Source organism: Xenopus tropicalis, chromosome 2 (genome assembly GCF_000004195.4).
Source record: "Xenopus tropicalis strain Nigerian chromosome 2, UCB_Xtro_10.0, whole genome shotgun sequence".
NCBI lineage: Eukaryota > Metazoa > Chordata > Amphibia > Anura > Pipidae > Xenopus > Xenopus tropicalis.
Genome location: NC_030678.2, coordinates 112,875,968 through 112,889,098, shown reverse-complemented (window position 1 = coordinate 112,889,098; position 13,131 = coordinate 112,875,968). Strand labels below are relative to the sequence as shown.

General features: G+C 38.3%; 1 protein-coding gene across 1 annotated transcript in view; it reads right to left on the bottom strand.

Annotated features, from left to right (window-relative positions):
- The window catches only part of kiaa1211l (KIAA1211-like), a 66,904-nt gene extending 55,817 nt beyond the window's left edge, over window positions 1-11,087 (bottom strand). Inside the window, exon 1 of the mRNA XM_031897017.1 lies at window positions 10,939-11,087. The gene's annotated coding sequence lies outside the window, so the exon portion shown is untranslated. The remainder of the gene's footprint in view (window positions 1-10,938) is intronic.
- Between the last annotated feature and the right edge of the window lie 2,044 nt (window positions 11,088-13,131).

Below are 13,131 nucleotides of genomic sequence, written 5' to 3'. Positions count from 1 at the left end.
CTTTTATTAATTCATATGCTCCTTTTAAGGAAATACAGACAACTTATTGAGAATTAATTTGACACATCAGTTGTGTTGTTCTTATTTCAATTCACTTTGATTGGCTAGTCAATTTTCTGACGAATGAATCTTCAAGACTATATTAAAGATGTTATGCAACCTACTTGGATGGCCAAACTGCACCGATCCAACCAACTTTAACATGGGCCAATAACTGGGATAAGATCAAATGCAAAAATTAAATTGCCTGGTGTGGTCCCAAAGAATTTGCTTTTACCGACACAAGTGAAAACCAAAAGCTATTGGTTGTGTGTTCACGGCAGAGTTTAACCAGCAACGACACTCCCTAAGTACATACATCTGGTTAGGATTTGCCAAACTGTATGGAGAGATGGGGGCCATGTGTGACCAAACATGCAGTTATGCTTGGCATGTTAAGTCTATGTGTGATCAGCTTTGATTGTCATCAATAACACTGCTTTACACAAGGGGGCAGATTTATCAAAACACGAGTTCGAATCCCGAATGGGAAAAATTCTGATTGGAAACGAAAATTTCTGAAGATCTCAAATATCACGAAAATGCTTACGAAAAAATCGTATTAGTCACGATAGTATCGTATTGGTGATCCGAAAGTCACGAAATGTTCGTACCGAATGATTATAAACAGCGACAAAAGTGATCCGATTTTTTTGCGCTAAAAATACAAAAAAGTCGCGCAAGTGTTGAAAAAGTTGCGAAAGCGCTGAAAAAGTCTCGCAAGGTACGAAAAAGTTGCGGAAAATTAGATTGGACTGATCGAATGAACGCTTGTGCCACAAGGAAATTACTTTTAGGAAGGAAGAACTGAGCTACAGAACATAATAATCAAGAAAGGTCACCATGTATATATTTTTTAAAATTCTTTTGCAATTATGAGTCCTATTCCCCTTTCCTTTGTTGTTGCACACAGCAAACTTTTGTTCAATATTCTGTATTGTTTAATTTAAACCTCATACCTGGTTACCAGACCTGTACATACCCTCAGTGTCAAGTACTAAAGGTGCTTTTATTTCATTCATTGCATCCAGAGCGGCTTTACTTGTCCTCATAAATACCATGGCTTTTCTGAACATAACACTCCTCAGGATACTGTTGAGCCTACAAAAGAACTGGGCCTCTAAAAATAACATTCTGAAGCTGGCAAACCCACATATTAGGTTTCTGGAAGATAATTTGACCTGGTGTATTTTGTTTACATTGCATGGCTTTGCATTAAACATAATACTAGGAGCCTAGGAACAATTAGGGATGATCAGTTTAAGAAACAACTTATATTGTAAAACATACAATACGGAAAAAGATTAACTTTGGAAGTTAAAACACATATAAGAGAATATCAGACTCACACTTTTCAGAAGGGAGGAAAAAAAGAATACTATTACCTTAATACATCATGAAGAAGATCATCATTTTTTTGCCATACACAAAAATCTTAATATAATTGAGCCCTATTATCGCCTAACACATTTATCTGCTACCTAAAACCAAAATAGTTAATTATGCCAATACAGGTGTAGGAACTTTTAACTGGGAACCCAATGTACTACTATATGCCAAAAATCTGAACATTACATCACCATAACAACCTGTGCTGCATTTATTCCTGGCTGTCCTGTCTTTATTTGTACAGTGAAACAGTTCAGTGTAAAAATTAAACAGATAGAATGCGCAAAATAAAAAGTGTTCATTTTTACACTATCACTGTTCCTTTAAGGTCACTAATACTGTGGGTGCTGCCAGGGACACTTTGATGGTGAGGAACCATACAGAGTTATAGAGGCCTATGGCAGAGAAATAATGCAGATCAGTCACTATGGTTTAAATTACCGTTTAAAGGGCCAGTGAACAATGTACTTAGAACAAATGCTACAATGATGGGGCCATAGCTGCACAGTGCACACTGGTGGACACAGTCCAGCTCTGACTTAAAGAACCTCATTATGGATGTTGCCCCCTTTTTAGGGGGTGGAATGAAGTGGACCTATGTGCACCTCCCCTCCTATCGCTTATGATTACAGCACTGCTAAATTCAGAAAGCACTGTATTTATGGGGGTGACTGCAGAGACATGCAGTAATACAGTGACGGAAGAAGACAGTGTGCAAAAATATGAGCAATTGTGACCCCTTCAAAATACATAACTAAAATATATATGCCAAGCATTTGCCAAGTAGGTTTATGCCTCTTTATGCTAATTTTAATAGCTTTTCAATATTTACAACGTACAAGGAAAAGCTCCTTTCAATGTCAACTTCATGGACATTAGTAACTAAAGCAAAAAGCAGTTCTTCACAAATTTTCTTTATAATCTAAAACTTACAAATAATTGCCCTGCTGTAGAGAGTTCTCAAGGAATTAGCCCTAAATGTCTTTATTTTTATGTCATAGTTTACAATGACAGCATAAAAAGCCCATGACGAAGTTGGTTGTATGAGTCAACTACTTGCATTCCAGGCAAGAATCTTTGTCTGACCTTAACAAATGATGAAAGTAGATTGCCCCAGCCTCTCTATCTACACACAACATTGCCATTACTACACACAAAAACAATGTCAAGTCATCTAACATTTATCACTGCACTTCATACAGGGAGTAATATAGTCATGTTGTAAAGTATAAGTATACTTGCAGGCACAAGACAAAGTGCGACAGAGACTTACTACAGAGATGTGACTTAATGGGAATGGTAACCTTAAAGGAGAACTAACCCCCCCCCTTCCCCACAAAAAAAGCCTCCATCCAATGCCCTCCTGCCTGCTCCCCCTGCTGAGTGATGATATATAAATGCGGAGCCATCTTCTATACATTTGTATTTTCTTCAGATTAGTTTACCGACATGGAACTTGCATGTGCATGTGCAGTTGAAGCTACTCTCAGGCTAGCTCCAGCTGTGCATGTGTCTGCAAGCTCAGTGTTGGCAACTGATACTATATCTAGAATATCTGAAATTACAGAAGATAGCATCTGTGAACTCCACTGCACTACCCTGCATGTAGCACCCTTGGGTATAAAACACTCTGGAAATGTTTGAGTTGCTTGATATATATTATATCAATATAAGGGGAAGATTTAGCAAAGTGTAAAATTAGAGCTCAATACAGAAAAAACACCCATTTTCTGTTCATTCCTATGCAATTTTTGGAAGTGTATTTATTGATGTGTGAATGTTAGAGTTCACCATTTTATAAAAAGAAAAATACATCTGGCACAGCTACTGGCAGGCCCAGACTGGCAATCGGTGGATTCTGGCAAATGCCAGAGGGGCTGCTATAAGATGCCAAAGACAGTCACTATTTAGTAGGCTGGTAGGGGGCTGTTTGGGCCTATGTGTACCTGAAATGCCAGGGCCTGTCCAGTCCAGGTACCAGTCCAAAAAACTTCATGGATGATCTTAGTTATTTTTTGTAGCAGATCAGAGCTGCATGACTAGAAGAGGCAGAATGTATATACATAGTCAGATAAACATAAGCAGACTCAAACCATAAAAGAAGCCTTAGGGGCACAAATCAGATATTAGTTCTGAAATATAAACTTTGAGTTCTTGTTTATTATTAAATGTTTGTACAGTTAAAGGAGAAGGAAAGGCTAGTAAAGAGTTAATCTCAAGCTGCAGGCATACCTTCAGTTGTCTCAATAGTGCCCTTAAGTCTCCCCATATTTCACCTGTTCAGAAGATTTGAAGCCAAACAGGAAGAAAAAATGCTGAGCTGTGTAAAGAAAGTTCCCATAATGCCTCACTCCTGCACAGACATGCAGACCAAACTGAACATGCTCAGTTAGTAAGACTATGAGTCAGCTTCCTGCTGATTGGCTCAGATCCACATTCCTAAGGGGAGTTCTTAGCATTCTTGAGGGAGGGGGGAGCAGAGAACAGAAAGGCATGTCTGTGGCACAGGAATTACAGACACAACTAATCTTTTTTCAGAGAAGGAGTGCTTATGGCTGTATTTACATAGACCTTTCTGAGTTTTTACCTTTCTTTCTTCTTTAAGCATTCTTAACCTTACTCCTACACTTGATTCCAGATATAAATAACCCATATGTACTTCTCCAAGGAATATAGAAATGAAGGCATATATTAGAGGGATTTAATCCATATTCCCCTATTACCCTATTTCTAAGGCACCACATGCATAGCCCAGACTTGAAGGCTGTACTATAGTTATATGTTTTGGTATGCCTTGTTTGTTCTTTGCTTTATCCTGCCTGGAACAACAAATAATGCATTTAGAGTCACTATATAACAACTGTCAAAACTAAATCTAGTAAAACTCCTTATTCCTAAGCTAACAGAAGAGTCACGTGAACATACAAAATATGGCACCTTTAAGTGTGCTGGCTCTTTCCCTTCAAATAAGCAATGAAGGGTGGAGATGTGATCTGGGTTCACTACAATTTTGCACACGTGGTGGGCCACATGCACACTCAATAAGTCTATTTAGCCGATCAACAGTGTGCTGAATGCACCACACTTTTATAAACTAGATAGGGGCACCCAGGAGATTACCCACTATGACACTGTTTAATTGGAAACTAACATGCTAGTACAGGTATGGGATCTGTTATCCAGAAACCCATTATCCAGAAAGTTTCGAATTACAGAAAGGCCATCTCCCATAGACTCCATTATAAGCAAATAATTAAAATTTAAAAAAATTATTTCCTTTTTCTCTGTCATAATAAAACAGTACCTAATATATTATTATATATATTTAAGGTATGGAGATCCATATTACAGAAAAACTCCAGGTCCCGAGCATTCTGGATAACAAGTCCCATAACTGTATCATGCTTTGTGGCAGAGAATTAATATATTTTCTGTAACTATTTGTTCATGTTTTTTAGGCCAATGATCTATATAATTTTCCTAGTCTAACGTCTGTGACAATAAACTTATATCCATATTTCCCACTTATCTTCTTCCAATTCACTTGTCTCTGCATATTTCTTTGATCGTTATAAAATATTTGTATAAGTTTCTTCAACAAAGACTGTTTTGTCAAAACTGTGATTTTCTAAACGTTTTCATTATTAAAGATCCAGCATACCCAAATGTTTCTTCTTTTCATTTACAGTTAACACAGTACAAACTTCTGAGCAATTTCAATGCACATCTTCATAATTTGGAGTCATCATGCTGTATGTATACAAGGATCAAGATATATCCTCCTGTAAACCTTTTTATATAAGCTACTGTATGAACAAATGGATCACTGTGAACTGATGAAATGATTACATTTCTGCACATAAATAAGCCTTAAAAAGTAAACCAGCTTCCAAAGTCATTGTTGTAGAAATATGAAATACGATTTCAAACATAACCTTTAAACTAAACCAATAAAAGCTTTATTTATAAGAGATGAGTTAGGGGACATTATATTATCTATTATAATTAAGGTATGCAAGAAAAATGACACTGATTATATAATGCTATAAGGTTTCAGTGGTTTCAGGGAATACAACATCCCTTTGATCTCACCCATGCTGGGCTAAACCCCTTGCTCTGTTTATACAGAGATTAAAATTGTTCTTCAGTTGTCTGATCTCCTTACTCCTGTTGCATCCTGGTGGTTATTTGCTGTGCAAATTCTTTCTGACTTTCAGGAAAAACTATGGTTATTACAGTTGTTTCCATGGAAATTATAAAGTGAAATGTTAAATATCTGATTAAGTGCTACAGTACATTAACAATAATATGCAGAGTTGTCTTTAGTTTCATAAACAATATGCATAACAGTACACATTTTTTAACAAGGGGAGAATACCCTGGGACTTCATGGAGGTGTAGTAGGAACAGGAGGGTGGGTTGTGGGTGCACATGTGCATGTCACAGTCATCTCCCTATGGGTGTGCACGTGTCCCACAATTGAGCGGGCACTGGGGTTTAGTGGGCCTGGAAAACTTATTTGCTTTGTGACCCTGAATTTATATCACTGCTTACAATCACATTCAAAGTGGAACACCTAAAATTGGGTTTATAGAGCACACGTTATAAAGGCAGATAACAGAAGGCCAAGGAGGGAGTAGTCTAAAAATAATAATATATATTGAACCAGCATGTGACCGCCATGTGAAAATGAATTACCAGACATCCTGGACTCTGAAATAAGGTCCAAGTACAGTATTTTATTTAGCAAATAAAATATCTGTTTAATACTACATAAACCTTGGCAAGACTTGGCATTTACAGTAAATTGTTAAGACAGCAGTTTAACAAGCAGATAATGAACTGCTCTTATATCTCACTTCCTTGTTCTAGATATGCAAGGGCTTAATATTTAAGGTCAACATTATCTGGAAATATAAATAATCACAGAGCTTGTAAAGCTGGTAAAGGGCTCGTTTGTTGGTGATAATGAAACACGGCATACTGATTACCAATCCAGATCCACTTAGAAGAAGAAGACAGTATTTCCTCTACACTGGGCAATGTACATCAGATAAATAGGATGCTAAAAGTTTATGGTAGAATTTACATTAGCATACCACTGTATGTATAAACAGGAATTATACTTATAATATTGGGGCTAAGTAGTAACACAGAAAACATATTTACTTTAAGTGCCATATTTAAAAAAGACATTTTGTGTGAAAATAAAGAATGTGCCAGTGCATTATATCCTCTAAATATAGAAGGAATGTGCTGAGAAGTAGTGTTTTGGTTTGATTGAAATTTTCCCACAAAACCCTTCTTGTCGCTCCCATCTTTTCCACTTTCTGCTGCTCCTTTCCCAGGCTGGGCAGGGGAGGCGGCAGCACTCAGCACACTGCACTGTAGGATAGGAACCAATCAGGAGCTAGGCTGACCTGATAGGGAACTGAAGCCCGTGTTTGCTTGTGTGAATGCAAGGCTGTGATTGCCTATTCCCCTCCTACTGTGCTTCTGGCAGGGACTGTTAGGACACGCCCACCCCTCATTTGAAACACAGAAAGGACCAGGGAGGATCTATAGGGAGCTCCAATAAAGTAGTCTTTTTTAAAGGTAATATTAATTTCTGGCACAAAGTAAAAGCAGCACTATATATTATTCATTATTGCCTACATCTCTTCCCTTGTGTCTCCGTATGTTCCTGGCCGTCTCCTTCGTTCCTCGCAGAGCAATCGTTTGGTTGCACCCCCCACTACTACTGCTGTTTCCCGCCTTAAACCTTTCTGCCTTGCTGCCCCTTACATTTGGAATGCCCTCCCTGATTTCCTCCAGAGAGAAACCTCCCTCAGTCTTTTTAAAACCAAACTAAAAGACTACCTTTTGGAGCACTCGCCCAGCACCTGACCAGGGAAATAGCACTTATATTGTAATGTCACCCACTGTGACCTACAGCACTTATATTGGCCTATTTGTGTCTGTAAGTTACCCTCCCATATAGATTGTAAGCTCTACGGGGAAGAGACCTCCATCCTCTTGTGTCTTTGACTCTTAACTTATTGCAACTGTATCTTGTATTTATTTGTGCTTATTGTAATACTTTGTATTTATCTATTTTAATACCCCTGTTTATATTAATGTATTCTACTGTACAGCGCTGTGTACATAAGTAGCGCTTTATAAATAAAGTTATACATACATACATACAAGATTGGGGGGTTCCTAGCTATGCTATATGTCTCCTTTAATGTGCTGATACTGAAGTCATGACTTGTGTTTATTTAAACAACAGAGCTCATTAACTAAAAATGAGCAGGATATAAAGTGCACAAAACACCAGCTGCTAAGTTTTCCCTCAAAATACACCTTTCTCTCTTATATTAGTGGCCACTGCTGTCTCTGGACCTACTATATTAGGAGCAATCAAGGTGCATTAGGAGTTCTGTATTTAATGGATACTTACAGTGGCTCCATTTATTTTAGAGCACTGCTCTCTGCACCTTGAGTCCCATGAACTGGCAAAGGCGCAACCAGCACAAAGGGCACATACCCCATAATAAGTGAGCCCTAATATAATGTACCTTTATTTTTTAATCTTCTTAAAAATAAGAATCCTTAAATTAAGAACATATCTCTTTATTCAAATATACCTGTAATCTTAAAATTAAATGTTTCACTTTGCAAGGCCATTAAACAAAGCAGAATCCTTCTCCAACAGCATCCCACCCTATACAGAGTCACTTAAAGGAGTGGTTCACCTTTACATTAACTTTAAGTATGTTATGCAATCTCCTACTTCTAGCAACTTTGCAACTGGCCTTCATTATTTATTTTTATATAGTTTTCAAACTATTCGCCTTCCACTTCAACATTTTTCAAGCCTTTAAATGGGGGTCACTGAAAACAAATTGCAAATTGCCTCAGAATATCATTGTCTACATCATATTAAAAGTAAATTTAAAGGTGAACAACCACTTAACTTTAAGTTGCATTATGCCATGAAGACAGCACTAATGAAGCCACACAAACCAACTATTCTGCCAACTGAAGGCATTGTCATCAAAGGACATTATAACTTTATATTTAATAATGTACTGACATTTATTTTTGAGTAAAAGCATGAAATTAAAAGGGCAGTTAGACAGATATTGCAATGCATGTGTTATAAACAGGAGGGGCACATAGCAACATGCCTCTCACAAAACAATTGGTCATACTGGACAAACAGTTATCTAAGGTACAGTTGTGCATGCAGCACTCAGTCACAGGAATTAGTCAATTATTTCCTTGTGTTACAACCATATGCAATATTTTCCATACTAGTACAAAACAGATCTTTACATATATCAGATGATCAAGCACTGAGTCATTCTCATGACAATAAATTACTCAAGGGATGGGCTAGTTTTTATCAGGTAGTCCCACAAAGGCTGCACGTCACATATCCCTTCTCAGTTACCTTAGGGGCAGTTACATTTCCAAGTACATCTTACAAAAACAGAAGCAAGCTGTTTAACACACAAGAATACATATAATATATAAAGGCATGAAAGAATATAAGGAGGATGTGTGAGTGGCAGGAGAGGACAGTTTTCTATGCCAGAGTTACTACAACTAAAACTCAGGGGAAATTACTCTTTGGAGCACTTTGTTTTAGTGACCTTGCAACTTTTAGGGAGCAAATACTTGCAAATACTTGCACAGAAATCCCTGGCAGCAGCTCCACCCATAATAATTCAAAAGCTACTTTAACAGTAGTTGTTACAACTTCAAGTTCATTGGATATATATATTGTAGCTAAATTCAACTTAGTTTGAAGGTCCCCCAGTTTCAATGACTCTCCTTATTTTTTTTTTTTTCCAAAACATACAAAATATATATTTAAATATATAAACATACATATACGCATTGAATATTAATCTTTTAAAAAGATACTGTGAGTGAGTTGTAGAAAAAAATCTGTTATGCAGTGGTTCACAAACTGTGGATCTGTCTCCCAAAGGAGGGCCCAAAGCAGTGCAAGAGTTGCCCAGCCTAAAGGCTACTTGGGGTGGAATTCAAGGGTGAATGCTTATATGGCTGTCCCTGATATCCCTGGAACTACAGGATGAACTAATACAACCAACCTTTTTATATGTCTATAACCTTGTTATGAGCTAACAGGGACATCAAAAGTGTATTGTTTCCTGTTTGGCTTAAGTTGACCTTAACATCATTAGATATCTGAGGCGGGTTTATCTTAAGTAAATAAAGATGATCAGCAAAAATGTTGCCAAAGGAAACTTGGAGAAGCTACAATACAGACTGAAGAAGAGACATTTTATATTATATTATATTCCTAGCTTCTAACACAGACTGTAAAATGAGTATAATGCTTATGTGTTTGCCCGTTGTTGAAAATAGTTGACAGTTACTAGTACCAGAATTATAAATATATTCAAAGGCTGTAGCAAGCAAATCCAAATAATGCTTATGTGTTTGCCTGTTGTTGAAAATAGTTGACAGTTACTAGTACCAGAATTATAAATATATTCAAAGGCTGTAGCAAGCAAATCCACCCCAGTGCAGAAACTTAAAAAAATAATAACATTTACTACTGTTATTGTTCTTATATTGGATTAATGAAAGTTTACTGCTATTTAATTGCTAAGACACTACAGCAAATCAGCATAGTTATTGTAAATTGGTCCCATTAAGACGAATACAATATTACATACTGACACATACATTTAATGTAATTATGATATGTAAAGGTAAACAATGGGGCAGGCAGGGTTTATGAGTGCTTTCCTCAGTTATGCCATTGGTTATGAGATCTCGAGCAAGTGTTGCAATTTATCATGAAATGATACTGAGAAATCTAAGTATGTAGGTTTCACCATTATTTACTACAGCAACAAAAAAAACCCCTGTCGGCAAATCAGTGTGCTTGTTGTAAGAGATTAGCCAATTTCACAGGCTCAGATGGGTAACTATTCATGTGCCTTTAACCAGAAGTTGCCAGGGTTTAACCACACAACATTACACTGTACAGAATCAGTCTCCCAACAAACACCCAGTTGCAACCCTAGGAGTAACAAAAGCACATTTCTGAAAGGGTAACAAAAGGTAATTTCCAACTCTATATAGAACAAACTCTATTAAAACCATAATTAAAGTAGTGATGAATGGCTGATATGGCAATATCTTCTTATATCTGTAACTCTCCTGTGACCCAAGGGGGGGGGGGGCTAAATATGGATTGGCCTTTCAAGGGGGGCTCTAGCCTTTGTCACTCTCACTGTGGGGAACTACTGCAAACAAATAGGGCTTGGCCTGCAGCCTTCCAGCATATCTATTCTATATGTATAGACAGACACACACACACTTCTACACGAACAGAGCTTTAGTTAAAAGAGACATACAGGCTGCAGAGCTGGCACCTACAATGCATGAGACCGCAGAGTTTCAGCTTTCCATGCCTAGTAACACAGCGCACATGAAGATAACAGGAGAGCTCAGAATACGATATAAGAGCCAGCGGGATGTTACCTGTTGAGCAGTTGGAAGCAGCTCGTTGTGTCAGGGGCTCCGCTCCATGTGAGATGCCCCCGGTCCTGCAAGGAGAGAGAGCTCGGCCACAAGCAAGAGAATCCAGTCAGGCTGCCTCTCAGCTCAGAGTCCGTGTGTGGGCGGGGCACAGGTTGCTTGTCACAGGCCAAGCTGAATAGCTGGGGCAGCGGCTGCCAATCCAGGTGCGGGAAAGGAGAGAGCTTGGAAGCGCTCCAGCTCTACAACAGGTGCAGCCGGAATCCGTACTGTAACTATGGGTTACACTGGGAATGGAGAGACGAGAAAGGATGCATGGAGCAGGAAGGAGAGAATTCTTAGCAGTACAGACACACGCAAGGGGCCTCTATTAAAATTATTACCCACTGCTGCACAGCTCAATATAGCATGGATATGGATAACCAGCCTGCTGCATTTCCTTGGCTGTTTGTTGTTTCTTTTGTTTGCCAAGTTCCTGCATCACTTTAACAAGAAACAAAGACTAAACACCTCTAGGCTTGTAAAATATTTATATTGGTGGGTTCATTATTGGAGAGTATGATGGGATCTGTAGTTTATCAGCAACTAAAGGCGAATGTTCCATGGGGAGATTTAGTAGCTGCAATTTTTAAAAAGTTCCAGTGACAAGTCGCTTGGAAAAAGTCAAACGATTACTAGAGATTTCAACAAAGGAAAGATTCTATTTCGAACAAATCCAGGTGTCATATTCCCCGTCCACAATTAGAAATTATTCAGTGCAATTGGCAAATAACAGCAACTTCCCGCTCAGTGGGTTTTACTTTCAGCCATTCCAATAGTTTTGAATGGCAATGCTTTCTTTGTAAAATCGCTCAAAAAAGGGTCTCATAGGGATTCGGAGCAATAAGCGATTTGAAGTAGTATCATCGGTTTAGGTACTGGCGATTTATATTCTTTATGTAGAGACAAAGTGAGCGACTTGTCACTGGAACTCACTTTTTAAAAATTGCAGCAACTAATCTCTCCGTGGGACTTAGCCGTAGGGAACGACAGGTTGGGCATTGCTTCCTGTCCCTAAAGATAGCCGGGCTTAGGACTGTCAGCTATGCTGCTAACTAGATGTTTAACAGAATCCCTGAAAAATAAGCAACTGGATCTGTAGGCTACCCTATCTGCCCTCAATACCTCTGCACTTACTGTACTTTGTGGTAGAGTAGTCAGTATGAACGTGTGAACAATGTAAGTCGCCGGTGGGATGGCACATGCGGCGGCGCGATTTCACGCAAATCGCCGAAAAAGCCTCGCGAAGGAGGGAAGGGAATGGGTTAATCACTTTTATGCATGTCATTCTACTGTCTGTTCTATTTCTGCTACTGGCTAGTTCAGTGTTGCTCAGTCACTATATCAGCAACAGAATTGCCAATATTTCTTTTCAATATGTGTTTAACAAATGCATGCTGAATGCATCAAAACTTCTATATTGCATATCAAATCCGTTCGGGTGGCAGTATTGGATCTACAGATCCCAAACCTTCATAAATTGATTTTGTTTATCAAGGAGTATGCTAGTAAGTTTTTCCATAATTGAAACTTTATCTATTCTTGCCTTGACCTCCAGGAAGGATAAGTGAGGGGAGAGCCAGGCCTTTGCAATAACTTGTTTAGTGGCAGTAAAAATATGTGTGATTAAAATATGTTGTGCTTTGCAAATTGTGCCTATTGTCTTATTTGAGAGGGCCTCCTCTGGACTGGGAGAAACAATTTGTGGGTGATAGGTGCTTTAATAAAGACTATCAAGTTCTTATTTCATATTTCAATATTTTGTATTTATTTTCAAAATTCAGTATTTACTTTTTGCTAAGGCCCATGGCACATCAAGTGCTGAGGTCTATTTCATGTGCCAAGCAGTGACAGGTGTTTCTCCACCAGTATGTGCGAAGGGCCTTAGCATATAACAGAACTTAATATATATTAAATGATTGTCAGTTACATACTTACTCCATATCTTACCCTAACTAATCTTTAAGCCCCGGGAGAAATGCTTTGCCTGTGGCTGTTACTTTTCTGTTCCTAAAAGGTGGCTTGCCAATCATTGCTTCCCTTGCCCCTAGAAAGAACATTTCTCTATTGGAAGTGGTGACAGGCTACTTTGCACATTATGACAGCCGCTGCTTATCAACTGAACAAAAAAGCTGTCAAAATGTCCCATGCTCAACA